General features: G+C 39.5%; 1 pseudogene across 1 annotated transcript; it reads left to right on the forward strand.

Annotated features, from left to right (window-relative positions):
* The first annotated feature begins 1,459 nt into the window (after positions 1–1,459).
* On the forward strand, positions 1,460–21,872 carry LOC148720028 (glutathione hydrolase 1 proenzyme-like; annotated as a pseudogene). The gene is made up of 12 exons (XR_015993296.1): positions 1,460–1,674; positions 4,990–5,210; positions 14,147–14,248; positions 14,666–14,882; positions 16,732–16,848; positions 17,469–17,649; positions 17,847–17,980; positions 18,130–18,317; positions 18,727–18,955; positions 19,422–19,602; positions 19,926–20,056; positions 21,297–21,872. The product of XR_015993296.1 is annotated as a glutathione hydrolase 1 proenzyme-like (transcript).
* Positions 21,873–23,129: the final 1,257 nt, after the last annotated feature.

Below are 23,129 nucleotides of genomic sequence, written 5' to 3' on the forward strand. Positions count from 1 at the left end.
AACAAACAGAGAATGAAAAATAATATGTCGGAAATGGTTTGATAGCGTTATATTTTTCTCTTCTTACCATTTTGTTTGTAGTTCTAATCGGAGACTAAACGAAGAGATACAGATACAATGAATATATAAAGTCCATATATGTATGAAGAGATACAAGCTGCAAAACGTAAGAGAAAAGAAGTTTGCATCTGCGGCCAAACTTTAAATTTCAATAGTTTGATGGAGTCGGAGATTGCATGGAACTTGAATTTTTAATATAACAAGTAAAATCGATTTCAGACGCTGTTCGGGAATACGAGCCCGTGCTCCTTCGCCCGAACCACTCTTCTCGAGGAGAAGACCGGACACGAGAGAGGGGCGGAAAACGAGGCTATAAACATCACATACTTTGAGGAAAAGGCAATCAGGTCTTCGGAGATGAATTTGACAAATACGTTGAAGGCTTGTGGGAATCTTAAGATCATTAACAACTATTCACCGAAGTGGAGGTGGTTAGTGGTGGATATTTACCGAGCCGCGAAGCGGCTCGGTAAATATCCACCGCTAACAACCGACATCAAGGTGAATAGTTGTTTTAGTATATACTAAAACAGTGAGATGATATACACCACCAAAAATTGATTTGAGTGATTTCTTCGCTTGTCACGAATGCAAACCGGGACGCCATTTTTTCCCGAGTTGCTCGGAGGTAAATAGCAAAAGATATTCGGAGTTTGACGAGCCAATCAGAGCGCGCCTTCAACGCTATCCACTGTTTTATTATATATTAATTTCTAATATTTATCAAGGTCTCAGGGATGTTCTCACAACTTTGCACCTTTCCAAAGCTTCTAGCCATCGGTCGCCATAGGATCGAAATTACTCCAGTTAATTTAATTTTTTCTCAGATGTTTGGAGTCTATCTGTTCGGTTTACGTTGTTCAAAAAGAAAAGCTTCCCCCCTCCCCTAGTCTACTGACTCCTCAGCTATTTATTTTAAGTATTCAGAAAGCTGTTTACACGAGAATCGCGATTTCATCTCGGTAGGGGGACTTGGGTAGTCAGGTTTTTCTCGCGTAGGCAGGCAAGATCACTCTGTCAGGCGGGAAAACAATAGCCAACCTACCCGGGAGAGATTGCTGATCGTTTACTTCGCGTCAATTTGTCTCGAGGGGGGAGGTTTGCTGCAGGTTCTCATACAGATAAGGCCTCCGGCGAGCAGAGATAAAAGCGAAGCGGTTGTCACGCGCGTGGGCCCTTGATTCGCGAGTTATTCCGTTCTACTGTTTTGCGTGAATAGCTGTGTCAGTTTCTTTTAACCTGCACGTTTGTTTACGCTTTTTAAGCACAGGGAAAGAAACGGGCGTCTTATAGCAGGTAGAAAAGTTAGAGCTAGTGTGAAATTTAAGCCTACTGAACGCTTGTAAGATTGCTTTAAATATTAATTTCCACTTCTCTCGAGTGGGAGGAATAAGGCTTTTTATTCACTGGCTGGTCTTGGCTTTTCATGACCATGGCCGATTCAACAATTTCTGGCGGAAAATCGCATTTTGTGAGTCGCCTGCTTCTCGCTTTTGTAATAGTATTGTGTGCCTTGGGAGGAGTTGTGTATGTAACCGGAATTGGTAGACAGATTCATCAAGCTATAGGTCATTTCATCGTCCCACAACAGGAAGCCCCGTTAAAAAGAAGAAGGTAAGAAATAAACGAATAACAAACACGTTTTTGTAAACAAGTAATTTCTTGAATCACATGTTTAAAATTGGATCAAGCGAAACGTGGACAAGTTTCTGATCGATTTGTTTGCTCAGTGTAATGTTTCTCAGATGTCCCTTTCTAAAAGTATGGTTCGAAACAAATCACACATAAGGGTAGGTAACAAAAGCAAAGAAATCAGTTCGGATTCGGAAAAGAAGGGTATTACAACATCTCTCAAAAGGAATATTTTGGATACATCAACAAAGTTGAAATGGTAAATTGACCACCGTAACGACTACAAAAGCTGACGTTTCGAGCGTTAGCCCTTCGTCGGAGCTAATAGTGGAATTGTGGGTTGCGTGTGCTTTTAAAGGCAGAAAATGGAGCTACAATATTCAATAGGAATATTGCTAGGAAAGCAATAAAACAAGGATCCTGCGTAAATTGATCACAACAAGTATCTGAAACATTTCAAATTGTCTTGGAACAAATTATATTCAATGATGTGGGAAAAATTTAAAATAGCGTTCTTGCCTGTTTGCATTTGTACTGGGTGCCCAGTAAAGGACATCAGGTGAAAAAACTTTTAGTAACACATTGCCACTTATTAAGTAGCAGTGCCAGATAAATAAGTGGCAGTGCTAGATAATTAAGTGGCAGTGCCAGATAAATAAGTAGCACTGCCAGATAAATAAGTAGCAGTGCCAGATAAATAAGTGGCAGTGCTAGATAAATAAGTGGCAGTGCCAGATAAATAAGTGGCAATGCTAGATAAATAAGTGGCAATGCTAGATAAATAAGTGGCAGTGTGTTAAAAAAAGTGTTTTTCATCTGATGTCCCATACTGGGCGCCGGACATTTGCGAGTTACTGCAATGAAAATTTACACATTTTATCAAACAAGAAGAAAGAGAAAAATTGAACATGGTTAATTTCTGAGGGAGTCAAATATCGCGTGGTGGATACAAAATATTTCAATATGCTAATTCCTTCATGATAAACAGCAATAACAAGATAGAAATCAATCCCACAAAACATGATCATGAGACGATCAGCTTTACAACAGTACTTGATTATCTTGACGTCCCACTAGATACACCACTAACATCTACATTAGGGAGCTGTCAATATTTGAAGTTTATCTGATTCCCCAATAAGGCTCTATACGATCGCCCCTCATTGGCAGTTAATTGGCAGTCAACTTTATAGAGTCCTCCGTTCATCCCCTGTTGGCGACGACTGAATCCCCCAAAATCCCCTGAATCCCCCACCCTCCCCCCTCTCGTTAGGGTCTAAGTAATAACTGGTCTCTTGTGTATTTTTATGATTTGAATATTTATCCTTAGGGTGGTCTGTCTCGCATGCAATCAGTGACACTCAGATGCAGTTTTTCTGGCTAAACCTGTTGTGATATTGCCTTCTTTGTCTCTCTTTCTTACAAATTTATCTGTAAATACTGCCATTTCAGTATTAGAATCTGAATTTCAGCTGTAATAATAATCGTTTGATGAAGTTGCTACATGGAATTTGATAATTGTGATTCAAAATGACCACAAACAGTTTTTACCGAATGGGAAGTCTGTACAACCTTGTTCCCAGGGTCTCTCATCTTCCCGCCCACTGGAGCGAACGAAGAGAGACCCTGGTTTAAGCTGCTCACGAGTTTAGAGAGCAAAAAAATTCCTTCGGGACGAGTCGTTTGTTTGCTCGATTTTTTCCTCATATCCTTTGCGATCTTCAAATCGTCGCCACGTTTTATAGTAGCCTTCAAGTCGCTATATCTCGGAGTTGGTATTTTTACCTTAATTTAAAACCCAAACAAGTCCAGTGCTTAGAAGCGATGTATTCGCACAGAGATGTTGTGGCCGTTATACCGACGGGATACGGTAAATCTTTGATTTTTCAACTTCTTAATTCTTCACTCTTCTTCGAGAAGTTAAACAGTCAACGACCTTTACCTCACTTGTCATTTCGTCCAGTTGTTTATGTTGTTTCGCCTTTGAAAGATCAAATAAGAACGAGCACCGGCATATCTGACAGCGGCTGAGTCAATCGAAGGCAGCCAATTCTGAAAGAAATTTGTCACCTTTCGTAAAAAAACTCGCAACTCAGAAGTGGCAAAGAGGTATTCGGGACCGTCGAGAGGTAACAAAAAACAAATCTGGCAAAACACTATCGAAGATACAGTTGTTTACCTGTTTTCCAGCCAAAGACTGCATTTGTGTTGGTGCTTTTACGAAATTTAGACCGCGACGGCTTCTCTCAGATTTCCTTGCATCATAGCCAGGGGGTATGACATAGACTGTGATATTTCTGTACATCGCTTCACCGTCTCGATGAAACTCTAACTTTCACTGATCACCGTTTTGAAAGAAATAAAAATTTTCAAGCGTCTTTTCAAGGCCTACATAATAGATGTGGAAAAATTTTTCTCGTCTCAACGGCCGGCCATAAATGTCCTCGGCGGCAGCGAGCGATGCGCGATTTCCTTTCGCATAGATGTTCTTCGAGAAAGATACGTCTCCAACTGATTTACAACGCCCACAACAATTGATATTTACCGTAGTGGAAGATTTACTGATCTTTTTGGGCGTCTGCTGAATATTCTCAGTTGACATTCGGTTCGAAGCGCTTCACGTGTAGTTTGTTTTTATTGCCAATAAGCTATACTCGCCAGTGGACTAAGTGGAGAGAAAATCCCACTTATCTGCCCCTCCCTCAAACCGCCATTTTGAAATCTCCTAAAATCTGGGAGACACGTGACCAGCCTAAACCCAGGGTCTCTCCTCGCTCGCTCCAGGGGGCGAGAAGATGGGAGACCCTGGGAACGAGGTTAAAGTCCGTATTGGCAAAAATTCTGCCCGAGGTCTTAAGTACGTCCTACAGCCAGTAGTACAAATATAAATACGGACGTTTGCAGATCGCTAAAACGCTCAGACATTAAAAACTTATTGTTTGAAACATTGCCGAGTGGAGGATCGGCTTAAGTGTTTTCACCTTACTTACTTGCTCACCTTAAAGCCTCCCTTGTTCCGTCGTTTTGTGAAACCAAGCAAGTGAGTAAATATCGTAGATAAACACTTACATGACGTACAGTACATTGAAATATATTTACCGCAAGTACTAACTAAGGTATGGAACAATAAATGTTATGGCCTGGATCTCCTTAACTGTCTGAAACAGTGCAAAGACGATCGGAACTATTCCGAAGTTGATATCATGTTTCCCATACTATCGCCCTAGTTTTTGCGGAAATAGAAAGATCAGGAAACCAGGCATAAGGTTCAACTTACAACAAATATTTCTTTTCTAGTCCACCTATGGCACCGCCTTCAGAACCCCTGGAGTTTAAAATTGCGGCTGTGTCAGCAGATTACAAGAAGTGCTCAGAATACGGCGCAGAAATTTTACGAGATAAAAATGGAAATGCCGTAGACGCTGCCATTTCAACTGCTCTGTGTGTAGGTGTAGTGAATGCTCATTCAGCGGGTATTGGAGGTGGAGGATTCATGATCATTTATGATAAGAAAAGTGGTAAGTTTCTTTCCCATCCAAATGGTTTATTAACTTCTGCGCCATCGACTATGCCGCAGTTTTATTTAATTTATAGCTGGCAGCTCCCGTGGGCAATAGGAAGCAAATCCCCTGTTCTGATTGGCTGTCTAACGTTCAGAGATGGGCCTATCTTACCCGCTCGGGATTGTCGGGATATTGTTCCTACGTCAAACAAACAAACAAACAAAAAAACATAAACGCACACGATAAACAACAGCAACAACAGAAAGCGGACTTACAAAGTTCGAAATTTTTGGATAAAACCAAAGAAAACATAAATGACTAATTCTAGGGTTAATCGTGCGACAAACACAGTTGGTCGAGTTTTTCTCCCGTCTCTACAATTAAACAAGTCATTCACGATTATATCAAAGCGAAATGCTTTTGCCATGTAATTGATTCTATGTGATTGGACAAGGCAACTGGATATTAGCCTTATTCTTCTTTGGACCAAGACGAAGTAGAAGTCCATAAAAACGCCAAAAAGAGAGCTCAAACGATATCCAGCCATCTTGAACTGACACTTGGTCAGTAATACGTTTGTAATAAATAAAGGATTTACACCTTGCAGTAACACTACAGTGGTCACAAAAAAATAGGAGGCGCTTCGATGATCGAAGATCTTGTGCCACGCTTTACTAGTGATATTATTAAGGTACAATTTTAAGAGCAGATACGTGCAAGAATCAAACAAAATCGCAAATCTTCGGCAAAGCTGAAAAAAATCAAATTCACTCGTCTTTTGCATATAAATAGCCTTTAGTAAGTATATGAATGCCATGGAGTTTTTTCCTTGAAATATCTGTTAATTCCTGAGAAAAACGATGGAAGCCATTTTCAACTTAGGCACAATTTGGCGATCCCAAACGCGTGCAAACAGGGTAGAAATTAGTCATGATTCACTTGACTCGCTTGTCAAAACTGCTTCGCTAGAAAAAGCCGTCATAGTACCGATTTGTTGTATAACTTGACATGGTCTAAAGACCATGATTTCATAAACATTAGATTTATCTGAGCATTCAAGAGAAGTAAAGGAGTTATGGCTCTCCCGTGCTACGTAAAACGGTAGGCGAAGAATAACGATAATTTTGAGCATGTGCCTTTGATTAGAATTTCGTAAGATTAAGAGTGACAATACCCGAGTTAACGATCTTTCAAAATATTTTAAGTTTACTCTGGGGAAATGAATTCCGGATTCTTAACAATTTGTTGAAAATCTTCAAGGAAATACCTAAAATCACGCCATCATGGCAACTCAAAAATCGTAAAGAACAATACAAATATCCTGACCCCAACTTGGATATGATATTCTCGAATTTTCAAAGTGCTTCATTTTACCGTTTGGTTAATTTCATTCGTGAAGTTTATCATGAACAGAGAAGCCCGCCGCTGCAGCCACGATCAAAATCGGCTGTTCCGAAAACGCGGAGTGCGGAGTGCGGAGTGCGGAGTGCGGAGTGCGGAGTGCGGAGTGCGGAGTGCGGAGTGCGGAGTGCGGAGTGCGGAGTGCGGAGTGCGGAGTGCGGAGTGCGGAGTGCGGAGTGCGGAGTGCGGAGTGCGGAGTGCGGAGTGCGGAGTGCGGAGTGCGGAGTGCGGAGTCAAAAAATATTAAAAAAAGAAATAAAAGAATAGTTAAATACAGAGATAAACTAGAAATAGAAATTTAAGAAATAAAAAAAATTATTATTAAAAAATTCACGCCGCCTGAAGTGGACTGTTCATATGGTATGTTAAACTCAACATTTTCACGGTTCACTTTTACGGAAAAAAAAGTAAAGAACAGTCCAGTTTTGACCATGTCTAGAAAATGCGAGGAATTTGCAAAATTAAACGAGACTTACTTGTAAGTTGAAATTTGATTGAGATTCTGCCATAGCCGTTGCAGAAATGAGGAGGTCACGTGAGATAGCAAGCATGCGCTTCGAGCTCAGGCTTTAAAGACAAGGTTATTTGGTGACCAAGTGTTCCACTTGATGACATATCCATGGTGGGTAAAGTATAGGGTGGGTGTGACCTCCTCATTTCTGCAAATGCTACGGTAGAATCTCAATCAAACTTCAACTTACAGGTAAGTCTCGTTTAATTTCACAGTTCTACCTCGCATTTGCACACATTCAAAGGTCACGTGAGACTTCAGAGCTCATGTCACCAAATAACAAAGTTACATGGAAAAGTCACAACACAATTTAATACTTCCAGTCTGAATAACAACAGTCTTAGTCAATAACAGCTGTGTACAATAGTAGTAAAACCAAATATAGACTTAAACACAGAGTTTCCAAGAGAATAAAACAGGGAGACTGCTAAACAGGCAACTAATAAACTTTAAAGCACTGCCTCTGCAAAGGCATCGTGTGCATGTTTAACTGGCTTATTATAGAATTTAACAAAAACAGAGTCTGAACGCCATCCAGCAACTGCCAGAATATCCTCCATAGGGACTTCGGCCAATTTGGCCGCAGATGTTGTTGCATTGCGCCAGCTGTGTGCTTTAAATACTGTAGTGTCGACGCCAAACGTGGCTAGTGTTTGTTTTATCCAACGAGATATGGTGTCCCGTGAAGCAGGTCCATGTGGCTTGTTGTAACAAAGTAGCAATTGCTGGGATGTTCTTAGAGTCGCTGTTCTGGTAAGAACAGCGACTCTAACAACCTTTAACAATCTAACAGGACATAACTTTGAGTCATGTGGGTACATTTTAAGAACTATGGGGGCCAAGTGTCTGTTCGTACCCCCATGTCTTGAAGTTTGCTTAAGAACTTCAAGCAGCCTAAAATTAGAACTATCCTCAGTGTTTGACATACCATCAAGAGACAAGGCTTTTAATGTCTGGAAACGTTGTACAGAGATAAGGGCAAGCAGAACAGTAAGCTTCATTGTCAGTTGTTTCAATTCCAAACTTTCATTTTCTGGGAGACTCTTGAAATAGTCAAGAACAATATGAGGGTTCCAAGTTTCAACATAACGAGGGAGGGCAGGCTTCCTATTGAAAATCCCTGCCATAAACCTCTTTACCAGTGGATGGTCACCTAAATTAACACCATGAAGTGTTATAAAGGATGATAGAGCACTTCTTGTTGTTCCAATAGCACTGTATCCTAGGTGGTTCGATTGATGGGTGAGAATCTCCTAAACCTGTATCACAGGGGGTGTTGTAGGGCTATATTGTATAGTTTGCAATACGATATCCATAGAGAGATACTTGAAGTACACTGTTTCTTAGTTCCATTTCTCCAAGAGTCGAGCATAATTTCTATAGCTTGTTGACCAATTCCATGTTTTTGAAGCACTCACCTGATACAAGACACCCAAGAAGTTGCAACTTCGGATACAAGGGGTGCACTTTGCTTGAGTCGTGAGCTAGAGTCAAAGTGGTTTTGTGAACTGGTATCACCACTGGCTGTTCTATCAGCATCTTCAGCAACACGGGGTACCAAAACTACGTTTCCCATTTTGGGACTATCACTATTGCTGTGGTCTGATACAATTGCAGTGTTTGTAAAACTTTCCTAATGAGGCTAAATGATGGAAAACAGTAAATTAACACAAAATCGGACCAGTTAAGGGAAAAAGCATCAACTGCATATGCTGAGGGATCAGGTTTCCAAGATAAATATCTCTCTCCTTTATAATTTAACCTTGAGGCAAACATGTCAGCCTGTGGTGTCCCCCACTTCCTTGTTAGCATTTCATACCATTTTGGGTCAAGAGCCCATTCCACATCATTATTAAACTCCCTGCTGGCTTTGTCAGCTAATACATTTAAATGTCCAGGTAAGTGGAATATTGTAACAATAACATTCCCTATCCTTACACCAACGGAGAATCTCTCTTGTGATTTAATTGCAAAGAGAAGAGTGTGTTCCACCCATGTTGCGCATGTCGGCAACAGCAGTTTGGTTATCAGAGAGAATCTTAATGTGAGTGTTGTGTAAATTACTGCAGAAAGAACGCAGACCCATTTGGATGGCTTTCAATTCTAGGTAATTTATATGAAAAGAGGCTTCAGAAGCTGTCCATCTGCCCCCTGATGGGTTGTTTGATCCTTCAACAACACTCCCCCACGCTTGTAGTGAGCTGTCACACCTAGGGGTGAGTTTTGTTGGTGGTAATGTAATAGGCCGGGGGTTTTTATCAACATTTTTGACCCACCAACTTGTGTCTTGCTTGGCTAAAGTCGACAGGGACATTTTAGCCTCTAAATTCCTCCCATTCATCTTTAGAGCATCCGTTTTTTCATTCTCCAAACTTCGGTAGAAAAGGGGCCCATAAAACACTCCAGGAAAGCTTGATACCATTAGCCCTATTAGCGAGGCAACCGTTCTTATGGTGACAGAACCCTTATTTAAAACTGACAAGCATGCCTCCTTAACTTTAGTGATCTTATCAGGAGTCATGAATACAGACATAGTATCTGAATTGATGATGAAACCTAGGAATTTGACTACCTTTGAAGGCTTAGTGCATGATTTGGAATCATGTAATACAAAACATAAGGATTTCAGTAATTGGATGGCTTCTGTCTCATGTATGACTCCCTTTCTAAGAAGTTTAGTTATTTCACTCGAAATAATAAGCGAATCCTTCTGACTGTACACAAACTGTGTTTTAACACCAGATTGTATAGGCTCAGAATCAAACTCAATACGGCAGCCCTGGACTATATCAAGGATTCTATTATCACTAGTAATTTCTTTCCATTTGGGCGGATAGTAAGATAACCTGCCAGCCTGGAAGGGCTCATTGTCAATACGTAAACAATTACTCACCAGAGAAATCATTTGGTGCTCTGGTAACTCCCTTCGTGATTCTTGTTCCCAGGGTGGCTCTGCCCCCGGGCATAAAAGTTTTTTGGCCTAAATGATCCCCTGTTATTATATGTGCCTTTGCCAACGTAAGAGCCTCCATTGCTGGATGGGTATTTGCTCTTGTGTAATTTCACTCCAATTTTATTTTCATCCCCAATATCTTTTAGTTGCTTTTGTAAGTCGTCCCCAAACAGAGAGTCTGTGAATGGGACCCGAGGTGAGCAAAGTGATGAAAATTCTTTTCCAATATCAGGTTTCATCAAAAACCTCCTTTACATTAATTAATTTTTAATTTATTAATTTAATAACTTCTAGAACGCTATTTTCATTCAATCATCAGCAGCGCTTAACAACTTAGAATACTACAGTAAATTCAAATTTATAAAACTAATTCCATTTACATTAATATCAACAATGTATGTTAAAAATAAGAATAATATGGAATATCCATAATAAGGATCTTAATTAGGAATAAGGATCTTAATAAGGAACTTAATTAGTAAGACTAATAAAAGTAATTGTCATACAGGGTACTTTGAGAAAGCTGCACGAAATAAATAAGTTTTCAGCTTATATTTAAAAATGGAAAATGATTGAATATCACGTAATTCAGCTGGCAGAGCATTCCATAAGTACGGGCAGCAGCAGAGAATGATCTGTCTCCCAACGTGGTAAGCATTTTCCCCTTAGAGGGTCGAGTAATAAACTTTGATTTGATCTAAGATTATATACAGGCCTAGGCTTGATGTTAATTAGTTCAATGATATACCTAGGCGCCCATCCATGAATAGCTTTAAATGTTAAAATTATGATCTTAAAATGAACACGATGTTGTACTGGTAAACAGTGAAGTTGACAAAGTGCAGGAGAAATATGCGAATACTTACTTAAACTCAGTACAAGTCTAGCCGCAGCATTCTGCACACGTTGCATTTTGGCTATTTGCGACTTAGGAAGGCCATACAAAAGTCCATTACAATAGTCTAAACGACTAGTGATAAAAGCATGAATAAGCGTTAGTAACGAATTACGAGATGAATAATTCTTAATCCTCCTAATATTATGTAGGTGATAAAACGTGGAATTACAAATTTTATTAACATGCGCTGACATTGACAACTTATTATCGAACCATGCACTGAGATTTCTAACACAGGAACTAGGATAAATATCACAATCAACCTACGCCTGTTAACCTCATAGTTCACATGGGTAAGCAAGAATAGTGCCTCTAGGCTCAACTTTTTCATTGATTGCACTTGCTCTAAATCAAGTGTTTTGGCTGTCATAAGTTGATCAGCCAAGCGGGCTACAGGAATTATTCCCTTCACCAAGGCCTGCTGCATTTGAAACATACATGTCACGTTTCTTCGTGGAGTCTCTTAAACGCCGCCAAATTCCCCCGTTTACTCGGGTTGCTTTGATATTAGGGCAATTTACAGGCCTTAGTTGCCTTTCCATCTTATCTTTCAAAGTTTTCTCAGCAATTTTACTCCGAAACATTTTGTTTAGGAGCTTAGTGAGTTGTTCACTTCTTAGCTTGTCTCCTGTGGCGTCATCTGATTCGTACTCCCTGAGTAGCTCATTCAGGAGCTCATCTTCAGGTTCTGGGGATTTTTTGTCATTATCAGACCCCAATCCATCCTGACAATCGGTCGAGTTTAAGATATTCTGTAAAAGATCTTCGCAATCTTCTGAAGCATTACTCGTGGAGCTTTTTCCCGTCATTTTCGTCACCGATTCACTCATGGAGCTTTCTCGGCTAGCAGCCACTTTGGCCTTTTTTGCAGCGGGAACTTCGGTAGCATGACTACCTTCAATTTTCCTTTTTTCCCCTCACGGAGGGGTTTTCAGTCATGGGCTTTGTTAATTGCAGGATTGCCTCAGTTAACGTTCTGAGCTGCTTTGCTGTTGGTTTCTTCAGTTGACGCTGTGCCACTCGTTTTGGCGCCTTTGGATTTTGCTGGGGCACAAACATCTGGATTTTGTGGAGAATCGCAGTCACCTTCATCTTCGAACTCCGAGGAGAGATCGTCGAGGTCTTTCTCTGCCATAGTTAAAAAAAACTGGCTCTGAGAAACGGGTAATTCCGCTAAAATAGTGAATTTTGTATTCCTGTCAAGAAATTACATCGCCATGCGCTCGAAGTCAAACTCGCACTGAGCTCGAAGCGCATGCTTGCTATCTCACGTGACCTCTGCCGGAATGTATGCAAATGTGAGGTAGAATACACCATCGGTTTTGCTGGAAAGCCGTACTGCCTCGAAACAATCTCAAGCTTTGCTTTCCAAAAATAAACTGCCCGTGTGAATTAACCCTTGAACCATTCTCACAACTTGTCAACTGCTCGTCCTAAATTTCTCGCAAAGCTGAAACTAAAACCTTGAAAGATATTCAGCGCTGAAAAATAGTAAGATGAAAAATGTACATTGACAAATAGAGAAACAAGTCAATACACAGGTAAAGTTGCACTTTGAGAAATCAAATTATAAAAATAAAATGTTTTCCCAAAAAAGCCATTTAACGGCACAGGGTTGCTTGTGTCGTCAATTCTACGTTCAACTACCGTGACCGCGACCATGTATTTTTTTTTTCTACAAGAATCTAATATCTTCTCTGGAAGAAATTTACTGATTTCAAGGTGGAAGTAAGGTTAAATTGATACACAGTACTTGAAGGCTTTTAACGCACAACAGAGTAAAAAAAGCACTTTTTCCCGATTTTTTCGCTCACCAATTTTCCGAGCTATGACTCAACTAATCGAACGCGTGGAAGAGGCTGAGGGATAAGTTGTCTCCTCTAGCCCAGGCATTCAATCAATTGAATGCCTTTAAATGTATCAGTAATTGGTACATAGGGTGACAGTAATTGGTACATAGGGTGGATAAGGTATTCTCAGTGGCCAAGATTGTCTATATTCCTTTGTTTTTGACGATTGTTGTTCCGAAGTTTTCAATCAAATCAGCTCAAAATAGGAAAGAGGTCTTGATGGTTTTCAATTGACAGAACTACCCTACGTAATTTGCACGACATTATAATATGATAAATTTGCAAACATGGACTGGCGACTATACTCCCGAAAGAGCAAAAACCTCCACCATTTCTCCAAGAGCAGGAACACACAGAGTACTGTCTCTCTTAAATTTAGAATTTTTATTTAGTTCACGTGGGAAGTAAAGCATGCACTAATGACGTTAATTTAATTGCATAAAATTGAGGTGTTCGATTCTTAAAAAGTAAGTAAAAAGAAAGGAAAATTCTTGGTAAAACAGTTTATCAGCGATCTAAAGAGAAATCTGCATACTTCCTCCCCCCCCCTCCCCTCTCCATGAACAAATTCAACTGTCACGCAAGCTCCTTCGGCCTCTATGCAAATTTTTTTTATAGATTCCAGCGAAACAAATTTACATACAGTCTGTATAGTCGACTCGATCAGTGTTTTAATGGATTTTGTCGCAAAGAACACCAACACGTCGTATCAAGCACACAAGGAATACAAACTGCAAAGTTTAGACGTTTTCAGGCGCAGCCGTTCTGATCTAGCCGCGACATAAAGTGACAGTGCATAATCGTACATAATCGTAATCAATGCCAATATTAAGTCATGTTACTTCCTCTCTTTCACCCTCTTCACAAGCTACATTCAATATACCTTGGGTAACAAGTTTTATCAACTGAGTTGATAATGTAACTTAAGCGTCGTAAAGACTTTGTAAAGCTAATGTCTCGCACACCAACCCTTCGTCAGAGCGAAAGATGAGGCAATTCACCCCCCTACACCTGGGGTAATTCTTCCCTGGCTATACTTAGATCGCTCATGTGAAGAAGAGGGTTTGAGAGGCTCCTGGAGGGCTTAGAAATAACGCATCCTCAGTCGTGAATCATTCCCCGCATGGAAATCTCACAAAGCGTCTATTGATAACATACTAAAAAGAAACACGCCGTCGCATGTAAAAACTTTCTCGGAAGACATTATGTTTTCAGGCTAAAATGTTGAAAGAACTCCGTTTGAAACAAGGAAGGCCAATAGGACAGATATAGGCCTTTTACTTGATCTCGCCGCAACATAATATAACCGAAACACTAACATACTCGTCTTAATCACAGGAAAGACAAGGGCAATCAATTTTAGAGAAACGGTTGCAGCCCTTGAAAAAGCAAAAACCACAAGAGAAATCCAACATCTTATGTTTGAGTTGAAAGAAAGAGGTGAGACCAAGGGAAAACTGCAAAGATTTCATACTGATATTCATGGCGTGTCTTCCCTAGTTTATTTCCTTGATATTCATTTCATCAGTGCGAGCGTTTCTCCTTGCTAGAGTCCTCGGATCGAGAGGTCCGGCCCGAGGTAAAGTCGTTTCAAGTCGTTTTGATCTTTAGGGACTTACGTTCCTATAACAATGCCTGGAGTATAAATGGATAACAAGGATGGAACAGCTGGGGGAAATTTGAAATACTTCAGGGGAACAAGTGATAGACTCAGCATCCTATCCAGAGGGCGTGAAACTAAGAGAAGATCTGCGCGAATCTTTATCTTCGTCGTCGTCTTCTTGCTTTTTTCATTTTATTTCATTTCATGTTTAACAACAATACCATGACTCCGTTGTAATTTAAATTTCCTAAAAGAGATCAAAACGGGAAACCCTGGAGAAGGGGAATTCATCGGTGTGCCTGGTGAATTGCGAGGGTTTGAGATGGCCTGGAAAAAGTTTGGCCGACTGCCCTGGAAAGATCTGTTTCAACCTGCCATTGAGATTGCTACCAATGGTTTCCCCGCGACTCCGGCTATCTTAGCCGCTATTAATAAGAACGCAGCAAATGTGACAAATGATCCAGGATTAAGGTGGGCACTATCATTTTTTATAACATAATGAACATAGCGCGCATCGTGTGATTGGTTAATTCAGTTTCCAAGCGGATGCCTTATCAGGTTTTATAGTTCACCACTAATTTTTCTCCGGTTCTTATTGGTTAAAATGGATCACGTGACGCGATGGTGTTCATCCGTGGAGAGACACTATCAGCCCATAGTGCCCGCCCGCGGAAAATACCCGGATGGATAGTGCCCGTCCGCGGAAAATAACTGGATTGATAGTACTCATCCGTGAAAAGTTTTGAATAGTTTGACGGCCGCGAAGTTAGACAGATCGGAAAAACAGTGACTTTTCAATTCTGACAGGTATAATGTATTATTTAGCCAATGTACGGTTGCGAATTATTGACATTTGTGACAAGCTGTATGCGCGGAAGAAAATTTAGTGGTGAACAATGAAAACAATGAGTGTTTATGTCTCGGAACTATCGGTCTGATAGTTGCCCCTTGCAAATTTGCTGTTCTTAAAACTAGCATATTTGTTTTAAGAACATCAAATTTTCGCCGGGCAACTATCAGCCGATAGTTCCTCGAAAGAAACACTATTGTTTAAATAGAGCCCGCATGTAACTAATTATGTCTTAAAAGTAAAAGAAAGCATTTTTTTCCTGGCTCTATAGCGTAATAAAGCTAGCCACTTGACATGTTGGGAGAATACGAGCCCAAGGCGAGTTATTCATAAGCTTTCCGAGTATTTTCCCAACATCCCGCGTGGCGTTGTCGCGTTAAAGAGCCTGGAATAATCTATTCTATTGCTTAAATATGACTCTATGTAAGAAAATCTTTAGGAAAAAAATATGTAGTTCAATACGAATATAAACCAATGAATCAAGAAGAACCAAGATATTCAAAGATTTTAAGTCCATTTTCTAATGTTTACTCGTTCAAATTGCGTTCTATTTTTTAACACAGTCATTACTAACAACAAACATATGAAACATATGTGTGAACTGCGGTTATGAGACGTATATGAGAACGATCCTTCGCAGTAAAGCACTATTTGAGCAATAGTGACAGGCCTGAAATTTTTTTCAGGTCTGATTTTCACTATTGCTCAAATAGTGCTTTACTGCGAAGGATCGTTCTCATATACAGTCATTACTGTCTTATTAAAGTGCTAGAAACGTCTTGTTTGAAGGATTGTGTGGCCTCTCTTGAATATGAGCTTAAAAGTTTTCACAACAAATAAAATCAATTGCTCCTAATTTTTTTTCATCTAATTTTACCATCTAATGGAGTTAGGGTGGCCCATTCTTTTTTCCTTCCAAACTAAAAACCTTGTAAAGACAGGTTAACCCCTGAATACCTAAAATCTAACTTCTAGTTGCTGGCGCTTCCTTCTGAACTAAAATAAGAGATTTTTGTGTTATTTAAAATCAGGTTCACACCCTCCAGTTGATTATTTTTCCTACTCTAGGAGCACTCTTTGATGAATGCTGCATTCTGATTGGCTGCGCTATTCTTTGTTTATTTCGTCATTGATAGTGTGTATGTTGAGTACTATAGCAATGTGCGCTGGTGAAAAAAATGAAATAAAGACACTATTATCAGTATCTGCGAATGACGTTTCGACAACCTAAGTAGAAGTCGTTATTGGAGTCGAGTTGGATTGACTTGACTTGACTTGACTTCGATGCAAAATTTCTCAGTTTCAGGTTTTGGAAACGTCAGTCACTACTGTCAACAACAGTCATTCCCAGAACTGCTCTCATCTCAATGATCCAGCTTAATTTGTCTATTCTTTGTAATCTGTCGCAGAAATATTTGTTAATGATGTAAGATGTTTTCTGTTACAAAGCCCCTTTGGATTCTCTTATAGGGAGTTGTTTAAGCCAAACGGTCAATTCATTAAGGATGGCGACTTGATAAAGCGAACAAAATATGGAAAAACTTTAACTAAGATAGCTGAGGGCGGTGCTGAAAAATGGCGCAACAGGTAAAATGACGTCAAGATTAATGTCATCTTAATTTTGAAGATTGCGATGATCAGCCTGTGTTTTCATAACAGTATTTTTGGCCAGGCGGTTTTAAGCTTTTAGATGATTCTTCTTAATTGAGCTTCTATTGAGTAAGTCCTTGTTTGGTATATTTACCATTTCAACTTTGTTGATATATTCAAATTATTTCGTTACCCCCACCGACGCAGCCCCAAACAGTTTCTTTAGAAACTATCAGCCTTTATTTACTTGTTTGGTATAGTTAAACGATGTGTTCACTCACCTAGAGCGTGATTCATGGTAAGAATAAACAAAGAAGGTAAGCGAAAGGATGTTATCGTCATAAGGACTGAATTATGGACAATGAAAGTAATAGTAACAGAAATGATGATGATGATGGTAGTACAAATCGATGAAGATTATGGTCGTATGTCGCAAGGCATTTAGGAAGCAACGATTTTGACGAAGCAACGGTATCGGGAGTAACGATAACGATATCAAAATAACGATAAACCGATGAGACTACTAACAAACAGCCAAATGAAATGATAAAGGAAAAATAAACTAACTCTTTGATATTTTGACTAACAAAAACTAAAATATTTATCAAAATTCAAAGATTGTTAAAGATCTCAGGTCTACTGGCTCCAAGATTTCCTTAAAAGATTTAAAAAGCTACAAAGCATCTGAACTCAAAGCATTGGAGACGGACATGCCCGGGGTGAAGGGATACAAAATTCTGACCGTCCCACCCCCTGCAGGAGGAGTAGCCTTGATTGACATTCTTAACATTCTCAAGGGTGAGTCAGCTTAGTTCACTTCAAACTCTATCAGGAAAAGAACTAATATCTCCGTTTTCTTTGTCATAGCAAAATATTATGTTAAAGACTATCTAGATCGCTTTGCTTGTACGACCGTAGAAAATTGCTCTAAAACCACTTTTACAATAAATTTTTGACAGTAATGTGGCTGGCCTATTATTTCCTTGTTTAAAAAGGTTACAATTTTGGACCAGATGACATGAAAAAACACCCTGCTCGGACCTATCACCGAATGATTGAAGCATTCAATTTTGTAGCCGCGAGGGAAACGTATCTCACAGATCCTGCGTTTGACAATAAAGTAGACGAGGTAACCCATAAACAGTTATCTTAAATCTCTCGTTAAACTTTTTTTACTTTTTTGAACACTCGTTGTTGGTTGATTTTTGAAAGTTCCATCCAGGATTAGCTTACCATTCTATCTGATCTGGAATGTTTACGACCCATCTTCTTTAACAGGTCGTTCGCCAAATGCTGGATCCTGAAGAAGGAGAAAGACTCCGGCAAAAAATAGATGACAAGACACATCCTTATGATTATTATGGACCTATTAACTATCATATTGACGTCACAGATGGTACAACTCACTTGTCTGTACTGGATGAAGAAGGAAATGCTGTTTCCATAACGACGTCAATCAATAAATAGTGTGTAAAATATAATTACTCATAGATACCTTCAACTAACCTTTCCAGTTTTAAAATAATGGTTTACGTATCCTTTTAAACTGAGCCGCCTTTGACAATTCCAAAAATTAAGGTGGCTCTGACCTGCCATATGATTGGAGAACACTGAATCATACCATTAGATAACTAAATTCCTTTTGTAAAAACGGAGAGTATCTAGTAATTCCTTACTCATTAGCACGAATCATATATAATAATAGTAATGGTGATCATTTTTATCATCATCTGTATCATTATTATCATTAATATCATTATCATAATTATCGTCACTTCTTTTGCTGTTGTTGACACTATCACCAAAGAATTCTTCCTTTTTTAGAGTAAGTTTATAAACATCCTCTTCAGAAAACGCTTTTTGGCTCTTCTTCAGTTTTGGAGCAAAAATGCGCAGCTTGGAACTCGGTGTCATTTACAATGATCAGTTGTGGGATGCCGTAGACCTGTATGTTAACGAATTCAATTTGCAAACGGATTCTCTGAGACCTCGTAAGAGACCGATGTCTCTTGCTTCTCCTTCCATCATACTAGATGGGGAAGGGAATGTTAGAATGGTTATTGGAGCTGCGGGAGGAAAATTCATCGCAACTGCGTTATCACAGGTCAGTAATTGTTAACGCTCATTTGGAATGTATATACCTTTAGGTTGTCGGTAAAGTCGCTCTATTGCCATGTCGCCTCAAGTACATTGCCCACACATCCTCAAGTGTGTCCACTTAGAGGCGAGGTTACCACACTCGAGGGGAGTTACCTCGCTTTAGCCGTCTGGACAAATTTAAAACTGCTTACGATAAAATCTAATTTAAACAATGCTATTTACCTTCCAGACCTTTCTACCAGAGCAAATTCTATCAAACTTTCTACTTGGCTGACAAAAAGTGAAAAATGATAATCTGTTCATTCCTCAAGAAATTCCATCCTGCTAGTGCCACAAAATACTCCCTGAACGCGTCCTATCTGCTGAGCATGCGCACTCATTTTGCCACTGTGTCCCTTACCCGAGCAATCACGGAACATGCGCAGAAGCTTTTTAAGCTCTTTGCCTACGCACATCTTGTATCTCCATAGGTACTTATGAACTACTTCTGGTTTGGAGACAGTTTAAAGGATGCTGTATCCAAGCCACGTCTTCACAGTCAATTATTCCCAAGCATTGTCTTAGTTGAACCAAATTTTCCAGAAAAGTACATCAAAGGATTGGAGCGTTACGGTCACAAGCGAATCACAAAAGATACCACCTTATTCACAAGTGATTACAGTTTTATTTTAGAAATCAAAGTCTGTACTCTAGCTTGGTGTCCAGGTTGCTCGCAAACATTAGAAAAGCCAATGTTTCACTCGCAGGGTTGAAGATTGCACCATTTAATTCCATCAGTTTCTCAAAATACAGCGGAAGACCGAGCCACGTTTCAGAAGTCTCTCTGTCCAGTGCGCCCGCAGTATTAAAGTAGTAAAATATCACCGTGGCAACAAAACCATCATCTTTTTTTAGTGGTCGGACTGTTACACCAGTTGGAAGGTTCAAGTTAGGGTCACGATGTAGCTGAAGCATTAGTTCTGTTTCTCTTTCAGGAACCCCTTTGCAGATCATGGGCGTGGTTCAACTTGTTGTGCGAAAGGATGACGGAGAGCTACTCGCGTTGGCAGATTATCGCAAGGGTGGAGTCGCGGCTGGTTACCGCTGACCAATCAAAAGACTGCAGGTAACATATGCAGTGAAGAGAAATACATCGGTTATTTTCTCTGATCCTTTTAATGAAGCTGTGTCCTGAAGCCTTCTCTGTTTTCGCACTTTGCCATAGTAAAGGAATACAATGATGCACTTACCAGGAATCTTTCTGTAACCACCCAGGTGTTTGCTGCCGAGCCAGTCTGGTTTATTAAAGGTTAATAGTAGAAATCTTAGCCAAACCAGGGTTTGGGAGAGATCTCGTGCTCAACCTAATGTAATAGCACAGTTGAGATGGTCTCAGTGGCGTTAACCGTCAATCGTTATTTAACCGTTAGGCGTATAAATTGGCAAATTTATACTAACAACAGATATAACCCCAGTTTCCAGTTCACAGGTACTTTCGCACAAGACAATACATATCAGGGCGTTATTCTCGATATTTTGGTTTTAAAGAGGATTTCGTATCAAAATCTCAGTTACCATTTACAATAGCTTGTGTTATCTCTAAATAAGCTCACCTTTACCAAGTTTAAGGTGGTTGGAAACGCTTTCCTAGGCCGTCTAACTGGCAATATATAGAAGAGCGCTCCCCTTAATTTGCAGTCGTACGTTTTTAACACATGTTATTACGTAGGGATAGGGGTTTGAAATAGTGGGCGTGACGTGACGTGGTGATCGGTGTCATAACGCTAATTTTATTGGGAAATCCCGTTGTGCAGTTTTTGAGGACGGTCTCGAAAAATCTTCAATGTTTTTTTGGTTTCATTCTTTCGGGATTTTCCTTTTTTCGGGGTAAGGCCCCACTGTTAATTATTTTTAACCAATTAGATCTAGTTGCCATAAAATTTCTATGTCGTAAAGTTTCTTTTTGATTTATCAAAAAAATTAATGCAAATTTTCAATACGTTCTAAGCTGTTTCTTGCTTATGATATTGCACATGACGCTAATTTCATAGGTCCGTTTAGCTAGGAAATGGCTCCATGCAATATTTCTCTGAATTTTATCTACTTGAAATAAAACGTATGTACCTCGATTCAGCAACCATTTTTTTTTTATTTTGCGACAATGTAAATTGGATGGAAAGGCCAAGAAACATTACCCCTATCTTTCTCTCGGTTTTTTTGTGAGTTCGTGTTGTGATGTTGAAAGTGGTTTTTTTTTTTTTTTTTCATAACAATGCTATCTGCGTTGATTTGGGAAAAATGTGAGCAGAGTTTCTCAAATAAATGGCGATAAATTTTGCATTTTCTTATTTGTCTCGTTTTTGCAGATCCTGCATTGAAGTGAACTTTGAAACACTGGGTACTAGTACGAGGCAACCCAAGACTCGCCAAGATCTGAGCCCTTTCAAGCCGTGGCCAAATATTTAGTTCTGTAATTGAATTTTGTCTAATAATACGGTTTCCGTCAAACAGACAGCCTGCTTTGGAGTTATCAAATAAAATCTATGCCGCTGAGAGCTTTTAGGCAACCTAAGTTCTGAACGAAATAAATAAGATAATCTGTGCTATTGTTTGCGATTTTTTGGTGACTTTTCATTCTATTTTAAGAATCTCGTGACCAAAACGTCATTTACTTCAAGGTGCTTCAAGAATATACATTTTTTTATTTTTAGTGTTTTTTTAAGTGTATTACTCTACTTTAGGTACTTTTACTTTCATGTATTATTTCTTGCTATAAATATTTCCAGCGCCGTCTACATTCACCCGACTGTTTGTGAAGGTCAAAGGAGATAGGTTCTATATTCAGTGAAATAATTACGCCACTGCTATTTTAACGTGGCAACAATAGGTGCTGATGCATTTTATTCAATCAGTTATATAAGTAAAAATCCATTTGTGTTGCATATTCAGGATAAGATGAAATTAGATAATACCAAAACCATTTTTTTAATAGATATGCATATATTTTCTGTTCTTTTACACGCCAAGCACCGAAATAACGGGAGAACGTCAATGCTACACCGAAGACTTTCAATACAACCTATTTTATCGTTTTACGATAGCAGCATGTATGGGTATTGCATGCAGGTTACACTCCTGAATACGCAGGCGACCTGAACCGCTGACCTTGACTAATTTCTCAGTCTACTTGCAATGGACCTTTATCGAAATGGACTCGAAGATGCCCATCATGAAAGAGAATTTCTCCTGCCAGACGGCCATGTATGCGGTCAAGTAAAAAAAATAACATACGATGCAGGACAACATCCATACTTTTCTGGTCGTTTCCACGGACAAAACGTTTCACCAACAGGACATCTCCTTCCATTCCATGATGCAACGTCCTGCAATACAGTTGTACGTGTTCGTCACTTCCCTAATTAATCGGAACATTTATAATATACTCGACAAAATACCCTATCTGGTTGGTAAATTACCAATGTCTACATAAGCAATAGAACACATTTTGCCGGGCTCTTTAACCGAGATAAAGCCACACAGAATGATGGGAGAACCTAAGGAAAGCTACAAATCACAAATCGAAGAGAGTGATTTATAGGCATTCCAACATTTCCAACAAGTGTGTTGTAAACTTCACACAAAAGTAGAAAAAAAACCTCGCGTCGCCATCTTTGTTTTAAATTTTCGTCTTTTAATCTCGCGCTTCCTTCCCACGTTTCTCTCGCGCGTGATGTAAGAGTGGTCTGTTCCCCGCGCGAGGAAACTGGTACGAGCCACCTTAAGGTCCCAGAGTAGGCCTTCAACTGAGCCTGTGCTATGTGACCACTTTCTGACGGAGAAGTGTGTTCAAGCATCTCCAATATTTGTTCAGAATACATGTTATAAGAACCACGGGAATGCAGGTTAAAATTTAAACTTAGGCCATGAAAACTTACTTAGGAAATGCTGAACGATTTAATCCCGTATGTTATTTAAAACTATTCTGTTTATTCTGGACAATGCAATAATCACTTAGACGATATTGCTTTTGAATAATCTTTCCCAGCTTCTTTCTGAGGGAAAATACTCCGGTATTTTCTATTAATTTACCTACAAACACCTAACAATACCAATCTATTGCCTAAAATTTCTCAATAGTTCTATGGTAAGAGAGGAGAACAATAGACTGTTTTTACACGTAGGAAAAATTCCCTGCAACT

Source organism: Stylophora pistillata, chromosome 11, assembly GCF_964205215.1.
Source record: "Stylophora pistillata chromosome 11, jaStyPist1.2, whole genome shotgun sequence".
NCBI lineage: Eukaryota > Metazoa > Cnidaria > Anthozoa > Scleractinia > Pocilloporidae > Stylophora > Stylophora pistillata.